Here is a 12,159-nt window from a genome sequence, read left to right on the forward strand (position 1 = left end):
GTAAACACATGGCCACGTGACCTGGGAGGTTGGTGCATGTGCTTTAAATAATACAATTAATAAAGGTTTCCCCCCCATTATAACCCCCCACAATCCCTTCCGCCCTGACTTACCTGAGCTGTCTTCTCCCTCCTCTGCTCCTCTGTGTATTTCTGGTCTGGCTGGTTCACAAGTCAGCCTTGTACTGTAGGTGTTGGCTGTGAATTTTCAAGACTTTCTTACACTCCCTTCTCAACTCCAAATGTCAAGCAGTGGAAGCATGGCAGGAGCACCCCCTGCTGGGCAAATCTTATAAGTGCAAGTCTTCAGGGTAACCCTTTCCCTGCTGGACAAGGACTTACTTCCTAATGTATCTTGAAAAATGTATTCAAAAGAAGGAAACGTGGGCTTTAGAGGCACATCTGTAGCGTTGAAATACAAAATGAACTTTTATTCATCTTTAAAATCCACATTATTGACATGACATATTAAAAACAAAACATGGTGTTTGGTCTAAAACGACACTCACACCACCTAACACAACCAACTATTACCACATTGAAACAGATCAATCAATAATGATCAATAATGATTCAAAATAAGACGATGTCAAATGGAAGGAGCAGCTGGTTGGTGGTAGAGACGTAGTGAAGGAAACTCTACATTAAGGTGACCAGATTTTAAAAATGAAATTCAGGGACATATATTTTTTTGGACTAGTAATGGCAGCAATCAGTGACTCATGGCGGGACTGCGATATTGCGATGGAAAAATCGGACACTAATGTGGCGTACACCCGACCAGTTTTCCCGTCGGAATAAACTCGGAAGGTTTTTCCGACGGAGTTCCGCTGAAACTGTCTTGCCTACACAGGATCACACTAAAGTCTGACCGTCTAGAACGCGGTGACGTACAACACGTATGACGGGACTAGAAAAAGGAGGTTCAATAGCCAGTAGCCAATAGCCTCCGTCTCGTACTTGCTTCAGAGCATGCGTCGTTTTTGGTCCGTCAGAACACCATGCGGACAAGCGGTTTTCACGATAGAAATTGGTTCCGTCGGAAATATTTAAAACATGGTCTGTCAGAATTTTGGAGAAAAAAAAAGGCAGATGAGGCCCACACACGATCGGAATATCCGATGAAAATACTTTTTCTGTTGGACATTCCGCTTGTGTGTATGCGGCATTAGTGACACTTTTAACACTTTGTGGGAGCCAGTGACACTAATACAGTGATCAGTGCTAACAATATGCACTGTCGCTGTACTAATGACACTGGCTGGGAAGGGGATAACATCAAGGGCAATCAGTGGATTAAATGTGTGCCTAAAAAGTGTTTTATCACTGTGGGGGAGGAGATTTTACTAAGGGAAGACATGGATCCAGGGGAGGGCTGGCAGCCTTAGGTCTGGGGGGCAAGTCCAGTCAAGTGGCCCATTGAACCACTGAATATGCTCACCACCCATCTACACCACATTCCCCGTACAGAGAGAGAGGGAGACTGCTCCACATTGCCCCAAAGAGAGAGAGACTGCTTGAGACTGCTTGACACTGCCTGCACAGAGAGAGAGACTGCTTCACACTGCCTCCATAGAGAGAGACCGCTTCACACTCCCTGCACAGAGAGAGACCCCGCTTCACACTGCCTCCACAGAGAGAGACCCCGCTTCACACTGCCTCCACAGAGAGAGACCCCGCTTCACACTGCCTCCACAGAGAGAGACCCCGCTTCACACTGCCTCCACAGAGAGAGACCCAGCTTCACACTGCCTCCACAGAGAGAGACCCCGCTTCACACTGCCTCCACATAGAGAGACCCCGCTTCACACTGCCTCCACAGAGAGAGACCCAGCTTCACACTGCCTCCACAGAGAGAGACCCCGCTTCACACTGCCTCCACATAGAGAGACCCCGCTTCACACTGCCTCCACAGAGAGAGACCCCGCTTCACACTGCCTCCACAGAGAGAGACCCCGCTTCACACTGCCTCCACAGAGAGAGACCGCTTCACACTGCCTGCACTGACCCCGCTTCACACTGCCTGCACAGAGAGAGCAGTCACTTTCTGTGCAGGCACTGTGAAGCAGTCAGTCTCTGTACAGGCAGTGTGAAGTGGAGCAGTCTCTCAGAGAATGGAGCAATCTCTCAGAAAGAGACTGCATGATTGCCCCTAGAGAGACTGAGAAAAAGAGCTTGCCTCTTCTCCACACCCAGTACACAGACCAATGAGACTGCAGGAAGATGAAGACTAAAGACTGTGCTGTCACTGCCACCACACTAAGCACTACCTGTGGAGTCCGGAGCTTCTCTGGTGAGTGAGCACCACACCACTGGGCAAGCTAAGCAAGCAGAGTAGCTGAGAGTCACAGTGAGCGCAGCAGGCTAAACACGCAAGTCCTGCTGTCTCCCCGGCATGAATACCAGATTTACCAGGGTGCAGATTCCTCCTGTCTCAATTGCGGATAGTAAGAAATGCACATGCAGGCGCATGCCGGAGCACAGGCCAGATTAAGAGCATTGTGGGCCTGGTGCTGCAGTGGAGCAGGTTTAGGAGTGGCAGGGATATGAGGTAAATAATGTCATATCCCAGCTCTTACCCAGACTTGGTCACAGCCCCACAGGGCTGTAATGTTAGGGAAGCCCAGAACTTGAATTACCAAGCTTCCATAAGAGCCGTGTGTCAGTGTGTGCTCTGAGGTGAAAGTTTCCAAGCCATCAGAATACAGTGATCACTGCTGGCAGCTATAGCAGCCAGCACTGATCGCTAAAAAACATAAAGACACGCTGGTTATACTGTCAGTTGATGGAGTCGAATTCTGTACAACCAGTCTGCACAGAGATAGATTGAAATGTCTGCTGAACCGGCAGAATTTCAATCTGTCTATTGTGGCCTAAGTCCACCAGTCTCTGGGTTTAATAATATCCTCAAATCTTCTAAAAGGGGGGCTCCACTTAAGTGTAGAAATTCCTTTTGAACTCCACCTTATTTCCAGAACTCTCTTTAGGGTCCTTTAACACTGAAGGCACTGTACAGGCATTTTAGTGGTAAAAAATAGCACCTGTAAAGCACTTCTTATAGATAAAACAAAGAGTCCTGCGCAAATAGTGCCACTTTAAAAAATACGAGGAAGTATATATATAAATGTATACAAAATAAATAAAAACGTGAAACAGTCAATATATAGATAAAAAATATATATATCCCAAGAATCGCACACAAATGAGTGAGGATAAAATATGGAAAAAAGACGGGACCAAATGTTCCAAAGTCCACAGATCCAGGCTCTCAAAACTCTCACCTTAGGATGAAATGTGCAAGCAAATCAAACTATATCCCCAGAAACTTCTCCTTTACTTCACTGTATAAGGCCACTAAGGAATTGAAGGTGAAGGATGTGATAAAAACTTCCGCCACTAGAGGGCCAATCCCAGCTCATAGGTATTGCACTGATTTTGACTTAAGCGGTATTTGGACAACCCGCCCATCATTAATCACTTCACAGTCCCGACAGACAACGTAGTTTGGAGACAGCCGAACTTCTAGTAAAGAAGGATCATATAAGGCTTCTCTTGAATTTATATTGATTGGAGATTGGTATTGTCCATTAGCTTCTGGGTAACTTAAACCCCACTCAACACCAGATCCACCTGGTTTCACAAGCCTTTAGAAATCACTCTTTATCGGTGCTTCAAGCTGTATAGCGTCATAGCGCTATGTGTGCTTTTTGTAATTACCCTTTTCCGAGATTCTGAACACCTGGAGCCTATGATGTGGATGGAATACAGCTTGAAGCACCGATAAAGAGTGATTTCTAAAGGCTTGTGAAACCAGGTGGATCTGGTGTTGAGTGGGGTTTAATTTACCCAGAAGCTAATGGACAATACCAATCTCCAATCAATATAAATTCAAGAGAAGCCTTATATGATCCTTCTTTACTAGAAGTTCGGCTGTCTCCAAACTACGTTGTCTGTCGGGACTGTGAAGTGATTAATGATGGGCGGGTTGTCCAAATACCGCTTAAGTCAAAATCAGTGCAATACCTATGAGCTGGGATTGGCCCTCTAGTGGCGGAAGTTTTTATCACATCCTTCACCTGCAATTCCTTAGTGGCCTTATACAGTGAAGTAAAGGAGAAGTTTCTGGGGATATATTTTGATTTGCTTGCACATTTCATCCTAAGATGAGAGTTTTGAGAGCCTGGATCTGTGGACTTTGGAACATTTGGTCCCGTCTTTTTTCCATATTTTATCCTCACTCATTTGTGTGCGATTCTTGGGATATATATATTGACTGTTTCACGTTTTTATTTATTTTGTATACATTTATATATATATATATATATATATATATATATATATATATATATATATATATATATATATACACTTTTTCGTATTTTTTAAAGTGGCACTATTTGCGCAGGACTCTTTGTTTTATCTATTTCATGTGATGGTTTGTGTTCACTATTTTTTCCCGCTGCATTTTTTGCATTACTTAGTAGCACTTGCACTTTTTTATCACTTTACTGTTTACTTAATATTCACCTTTTTTATATTTTCCATTTTTTGGTTATACACGTATTTAGATATATTTTCACTTTTAGCACCTAGTGGCGCGAGGGCCCATTTTTATACTAAAGCACTTCTTATGCCACCCCAGGTTTCCCACTGGGATGGTGTGCTTGAAGGACATTCTGAAAAGTCCAGCAAGCAGCATTATTGGGGCGGTTTGGGAGAGGTGCTCAGCCCATTGAAATGAATGCAACACGGCCGTTTTTAACACTTTCTTTGGCCACTAGTGGGGGTTAAAAGTGCCCCGCTAGCGCCACTAAAACAATGATAAAGCGCCACTAAAAGGAGCAGCGCTGTACCACTACCGCCCACATTGCCCCAGTGTGAAAGTACCCTTTGGTATTAGATGTGCAAACAAAAAGGTGAGACCACATCTAATACCTAAAGAGAGTAATAGAAATAAGGTGGAGTTCAAAGTGAACTGTGTCATTACCTGCAGGGATTGGCATTTAGGGGGGTTAAAGCAGGCAGGGATGAAATGTGATATCAACTATTCACTGCCTGTCAAATGCCTCTGAAAAGTGACCTGAGCATGGATCACTTTTCAGAGGAGTGGCAGTGGCTGCTGCAAGTGAATACAAGCATTTAGGCTCACACTGGTGTGCTGCGGTTTGACTGCAGTGCGGGTGTACTGGCGGGTTCACACCCCCTCAGACTTCTTTTAGGTTACTCATTGTTGCTACATGTTCTGAAAGTGCACCAAACATGCAGCATGCAGGACGTTTTGTGCACTTTCAGAACATGCAGTAAAAATGTGCATCCTTTATGTCCCAGGGGCAACATGCAGGATGACTGCCAGTACACCAGCACTGCAGCCAAACTGCAGCATGTCAGTGAGAGCCCACATCATACCACCTAGCCCTAGGAGGGCAAGGTGCTGGCACAGGCTGCTAGAAAAAAACTCTTTGGCTGCAGATAGGAGAAGCTCACTTACTTGGATGGTCCCAGCCTCCCAGGAGCCTCACTGGATTCCAGCCAACTGCTCAGATTGAGCAGAGAGCAGGTCCAGCCTCTGCCAGCCAATGGTGTGTAGTAGGGAGGGGCTGGGCGGGGCTGTGCTGTGTAACACAGACTGTCAGCCCTGACATGAAGACATCGCTGGCTCACAGTACTGGACTTGGCCAGCTCAAGAGCACAGCAGCCTTTGCCACCGCATATCAGAGAAGCCCAGGGGGCAATTGCATCCCTGCCCCCTGGCCCAGCCCTCCCCTGCATGGATCCCTGTACTTGCTTTGCAGGAACACAGGATCAATGTCTTCCACACTGACAGAATGGCAAACTGCCTTGTTTACATAGGCAGACCACTAGGTGAGTCCGCCGGATGCGCTGATTGGCTCTGACACCCAGAAATGCAGGATCACGCATATAAGTGATCCTGTGCAGTGTGACCGCCCTGTAGCAGTAAATGGGCTATCAGGCGATCGGTCACAGTGTGTCACATACCATGGCTGCTGGGTGCTGATTTTGTTAACCAATAAGTGCCTGCGGCCTGTGAGTTCTGATACCATCCATTATGCCAGAGAGACAGACACAGTGCAATGTAGTCTATTCACAGACACCCCTAAAGCACACCTGTGTTGAAGCCTTGAAGGCACTGGCAGCCCCTCGATTGGATCTGCTTCTTCTCCATTCCTGCTGCTGGACATCGTCAGCTGAGCTCAGCTGCATCTCTCTGCCCGTCGCCACCACCGGCCTCACAGCCTCTCAGGTCTCACTCTCCGGGCCCTGGATACTACTGGGTGGGGAGCGGAGGAAAATGACTCTGCCGGGGAAGGCAAGGAGATAAGCAGGCAGGCGGCTGGCTGGGATCTGAGCCAAGGCAGAAGAACATGTGAGCGGAGCTGAATGGGCATGTGCTGGAAACTGAAGAAATAGTCCATCCGCTCTGGCCAGCACATCATCATCAGAAAGGGGCACGGATAATGGAAAAAACACCCCCCTAAGCTAGTAGGAGCGGGGGTGTGTATTTTTTTTATTCTGCACTGACTGTCTTTGAAAATTGCCCCAGCTCCTGTTGAAGTCAAATCCGGGGACAGTGTCCTCAATCTGGGTCACCCTACTCTGCATGTAAGCGCTTCTTCAGGAGCTTGCAGTGGTGCATAATATATGAAATAATATACACAGGCAAACCTGGCGGAATCATCCACCAATCAGCGGTTTCTTAAGATTGGTGGATAGTCAATATAGTAATATAGAGCTCGAAAGGTCCTTATAACTTGTGCAGGACGTAGGTAATAACCAATATCCTCAACAGCCAAACTAGGGAACTTTGAACCAGGCACTAGTACCATACACATGGAAAGGGGAACACTGGCAGCTGTTGGGCACACTGGCAGCATATTATGGCACAGTGGCTGCATTTGATGGCATAGTGGCAGCGTTTGGGCACAGTGGCAGCATTTGAGGGCACAGTGGAAGCGTTTGATGGCACAGTGGCAGCATTTGAGAGAACAGTGGAAGCGTTTGATGGGCACAGTGGCAGCTTTTGAGGGCACAGTGGAAGCATTTGATGGCACATTGGCAGCGTTTGTTGGGCACAGTGGCAGCATTTGATGGCACATTGGCAGCGTTTGTTGGGCACAGTGGCAGCATTTGATGGCACAGTGGAAGCGTTTGATGGCACAGTGTCAGTGTTTGATGGCACAGTGTCAGTGTTTGATGGCACAGTGACAGCGTTTGATGGCACAGTGGCAGCATTTCAGGGCACAGTGGCAGCGTTTGATGGGCACACTGGCATCATTTGATGGCACAGTGGCTGTGTTTGATGGCACAGTGGCAGCGTTTGATGGGAACAGTGGCTTCAATTGATGGCACAGTGTTTGCAATTGATGTTTTATTTTTTTTTATTTTTTTTGCACCCCCTCCCCCCCACCACCAGAAAAAATGTAAGCACCACTGACGTGTATTAAAACTTCGCTGGGACAGTCAGCAAATGGTTAACTAAATATTTATTTGTTTTTTAATTAGCCTTTTATAGGGGTGTGGCAGGGGGTGTGTCCTATGCCTGTATACTTTTGCTAAAATGTGTGCCTCATTCAGATCTCAAAATTTGGGAGGTAGGCCTAATACAGTGGTGTGAAAAAGTGTTTGCCCCCTTCCTCATTTCCTGTTCCTTTGCATGTTTGTCACACTTAAGTGTTTCGGAACATCAAACCAATTTAAACAATAGTCAAGGACAACACAAGTAAACACAAAATGCAATTTGTAAATGAAGGTGTTTATTATTAAAGGTGAAAAAAAATCCAAACCATCATGGCCCTGTGTGAAAAAGTGATTGCCCCCTAAACCTAATAACTGGTTGGGCCACCCTTAGCAGCAACAACTGCAACCAAGCGTTTGCGATAACGTGCAATGAGGCTTTTACAGCGTCCTGGAGGAATTTTGGCCCACTCATCTTTGCAGAATTGTCCTAATTCAGTTACATTAGAGGGTTTTCGAGCATGAACGGCCTTTTTAAGGTCATACCACAACATCTCAATAGGATTCAGGTCAGGACTTTGGCTAGGCCACTCCAAAGTCTTCATTTTGTTTTTCTTCAGCCATTCGGTGGTGGACTTGCTGGTGTGTTTAGGATCATTGTCCTGCTGCAGAACCCAAGTTCGTTTCAGCTTGAGTACACGAACAGATGGTCGGACATTCTCCTTCAGGATCTCTTGGTAGACAGCAGAATTCATAGTTCCTTTTATCACGGCAAGTCTTCCAGGTCCTGAAGCAGCAAAACAGCCCCAGACCATCACACTACCACCACCATATTTTACTGTTGGTATAATGTTCTTTTTATGAAATGCAGTGTTCCTTCTACGCCAGATATACTTGGACACACACCTTCCAAAGAGTTCCACTTTTGTCTCATCGGTCCACAGAATGTTGTCCCAAAAGTCTTGGGGATCATCAAGATGTGTTGTGGAGAAATTGAGACGAGCTTTGATGTTCTTTTTGCTCAGCAGTGATTTTCTCCTTGGAACTCTGCCATGCAGGCCATTTTTGCCCAGTCTTTTCCTGATGGTGGAGGCATGAACGCTGACCTTAACTGAGGCAAGGGAGGCCTGCAGTTCCTTGGACGTTGTTGTGGGGTCTTTTGTGACCTCTTGGATGAGTCGTCGCTGCGCTCTTGGGGTAATTGTGGGCGGCCGGCCACTCCTGGGAAGGTTCACCACTGTTCCATGTCTTCGCCATTTGTGGATAATGTCTCTCACTGTGGTTCGCTGGATTCCCAAAGCTTTGGAAATGGCTTTATAACCCTTTCCAGACTGATAGATCTCAATTACTTTCTTTCTCAATTGTTCCTGAATTTCTTTGGGTCTCGGCATGATGTGTAGCTTTTAAGGATCTTCTGGTGGACCTTACTGTGTCAAGCAGCTCCTATTTAAGTGATGCCTTGATTGTGAACAGGTGTGGCAATAATCAGGCCTGGGTGTGGCTAGAGAAATTGAACTCAGGTGTGGACAACCACAGTTATAGTATGTTTTAACAAGGGGGGCAATCACCTTTTCACACAGGGCCATGATGGTTTGGATTTTTTTTTCACCTTTAATAATAAACACCTTCATTTACAAATTGCATTTTGTGTTTACTTGTGTTGTCCTTGACTATTGTTTAAATTGGTTTGATGTTCCGAAACACTTAAGTGTGACAAACATGCAAAGGAACAGGAAATGAGGAAGGGGGCAAACACTTTTTCACACCACTGTAGTTGGTTCACAAAAGCGTTGCTGTCTGAAGAACAATCTGCGCTTGGATTGCTCTTCAGAGAGAATTTCACAGGCAATGAGGCAGCGTTAACTACTTCAACCCTGCACTTGCATTCCGCAACCATGTTCATTGCACGTGGTTGTGGGACAGTTGCAGAGTGGCCCCATTCACATGAATGGGTTGTGACCTGCGACAGGGGGTCTAATTACTGCTGCGGCTGCAAAGTGAAGCATTGCAGTGGTGTCAAACGTACACTCCCCTTGCAACTAAAGGGGGAGCGGTTGAGGGGTGGTAGAACCGCGGCTCAACTGCGGGGATTAGGGGCTCATTTACAGCAGAATGTCTGCATTCATTGTACGCTTCTGTATTTGCGTTTGCATACAGTGCATTTTTTTTAAATAATTTTATCTTTTTTTTTTTTTGCTAGGTTGCATTTACATGTGTGTGCTGTGCAGTATTGCATCCTTTTTTTTTTAAAGCGCATGTGAAAGTACTGAAAGTGGTATGAGTGAGGCTCATTGGAATACATTTTTTCTTTTTATAGTGTCTTGAAAAAGTATTCACACCCCTTGAAATTTTCCACATTTTTTCATGTTACAACCAAAAAAGTCAATGTATTTTATTTGGATTTTATGTGATTTTATGCGCTATACAAATGTACCCCCCACACTTTTCAGATGTTTATTTGTAAAAAAAAAATGAAGACCACATTTTTGGATGCATAGAATGCACTTTTTGGTTAAGTTCTATTGGCAGATAGCATGTCTAATAAAGCAAGGTCCATAAAGACATGGATGAGCGCGTTTAGGGTGGAGAAACATGACTGGCCAGTACAGAGTCCTGACCTCAAACCGATAGAACACCTTTGGGATGAATTAGAGTGGAGACTGCGAGTCAGGTCTTCTTGTCCAACATCAGTGCCTGACCTCACAAATGCTGATAATGGTTCCCAAAAACACACACAATTTTACCAGGATTTTACCATGCTTATGATGGTCTTTTCATACATCATGCGAGTCGAAAACCGCATAAAAAATAAAAAAATAAACATAAAATGGGTGCGTTATTGATGCTTTTTGAATGCATTTCAAAAGGGAGTTACGTTATTTTTAACACCACAACGGAAGCGCAATGGACCGGTGTGAAGATATACTTCTAAAGGGATGCATTTTTCTTGGGCTTTCCTTGTGCTAAAGATGCCGACAATAAATTCCTTTCAATTCATGATATTAAAGTGATTATTATTTAAGAAAAAACAAAAAACGAACCTTTACAAACATGTTATACTTACCTCCTCTGTGCAGTTGGTTTTGCAGAGTAGCCCAGATCCTCCTCTTCTCGGATCCCTCTTTGCTGCTCCTAGCCCCTCCCTCCTTTGAGTCCCCCTCAGCCAGCAACTTGCTATAGGGAGCACCCAAGCTGAGTCACAGCTCCGTGTACCCATTCAGACATGGAGGCCTGACCTGGCCCTGCCCCCTTTCACCCCTGATTGGCTGACTGACTTTGGTTGACAGCTGCAGGAGCCAATGGCGCCACTGCTCTGTCTTAGCCAATCAGGAGTGTACTGGATGGCAGGGGGGGGGGGGAAATCTTGCCGGAGTGTACTGGATGGCTGGGGGGGGGGGGAAATCTTGGACACAGCTGGAGAGAGAAGGGGCTCAAGTAAGTATTTGGGGGGGTGTTGCTACACACAGAAGGATTTTTATCTTAATGCATTAAAGGAGTTGTAAAGGCATCCTATTCATTAAGGTGACAAAACACCTTGCAGTAATCGCCCCCCCGTGTTTTACTTACCCCAGCCGTGAATTTCCCTCGGGGCGTCCCCGCCGTCCCTCTCTCCACATGTTCGTGGCTCTTGATTGAATATATTGATAGCAGCACAGACATTGGCTCCTGCTGCTGTCAAGAAAAATTTTGCCCAGGGTCCAATCAATATCAAAGACGCATGGAATAGAAGAGTTGGCTTGAATAATGGACTTTCCAAGCTCTACTGTTGATAGCCGAGCTGAGTCCACCTTGTAGTGAGAGATAAAGGTGTTCCTGGAGGACCAGGTGGCCGCTCTGCAGATGGTTTCCGCTGAGACCCTACAATACGCTGCCCAGGAGGTGGCCACTGCTCTGGTGGAATGAGCCCTCAAGTCTTCAGGAATTTGCAGCCCACTTAGCAAGTAGGCCTTTTTAATGGTCTTCACTAACCAGGAGGCAATGGTTTAGGGCCGACACTGCTTGACCTCTCCTAAGGCCGTAGGGAATAATGAAGAGGCTCTCTGATCTTCTAAAGGATTCAGACACGGAAAGATACTTTAGGATGTTGCCCTTTACATCCAGAGGATGAGGGTCGCCCTGGTCTGTGTTAAGAGCTGGTTGAAGTGGAAAGAGGATGCCACCTTTGGGATAAAGCGATCCGAGGGTCTCAGGAGTACCCTGTCCGGATGGATGAAGAAATGGCTCCTTAATCAGTAATGCTTGCATCTCTGAAACTCTCTTCGCTGATGTGATTGCGACCAGGAAGGCGACTTTTAGTGCCAGGTGCCAGAGGGATATATTTTCCAGCGGAAAAAATGGTTCTTTGGATAGTACCTCTAAGATGACCGATAGGAAGCCTTCCTTTCCAAAATGGGACCTATGTGTTCTTAGTTTAAGACAGGCCTTCTGAAATTGCATAACAAGGGGATCGTGAGCCCATTTAACCCCTGTCAGGGCGGATAGAGCTGACACCTCAACTTTCAGAGTACTAGAACTAAGACCTTTGTCTAAGCCTGACTGCAGGAACTCTAGGATCAGAGCAGCCGAGAGGGAGGATAGCTCCCGGCCAAGGTCCTCAGAGAAGGCAACAAACTTCTCCCAGACCCTGCAGTAGGTGCAGTTGGTGGTAGGTTTCCTGGCCTGGAGCAGGGTATCAATTACCTTCTGG

The 12,159-nt window shown here is 46.0% G+C and overlaps 1 protein-coding gene across 1 annotated transcript in view; it reads right to left on the minus strand.

Moving 5' to 3' along the window:
• The window catches only part of TMBIM1 (transmembrane BAX inhibitor motif containing 1), a 118,058-nt gene extending 117,807 nt beyond the window's left edge, over positions 1–251 (minus strand). Inside the window, exon 1 of the mRNA XM_077449635.1 lies at positions 114–251. The gene's annotated coding sequence lies outside the window, so the exon portion shown is untranslated. The remainder of the gene's footprint in view (positions 1–113) is intronic.
• Positions 252–12,159: the final 11,908 nt, after the last annotated feature.

Source organism: Lithobates pipiens, unplaced genomic scaffold (assembly GCF_037356315.1).
Source record: "Lithobates pipiens isolate NorthernLeopardFrog02 unplaced genomic scaffold, aLitPip1_a1.2 Scaffold_22, whole genome shotgun sequence".
Lineage (NCBI taxonomy): Eukaryota > Metazoa > Chordata > Amphibia > Anura > Ranidae > Lithobates > Lithobates pipiens.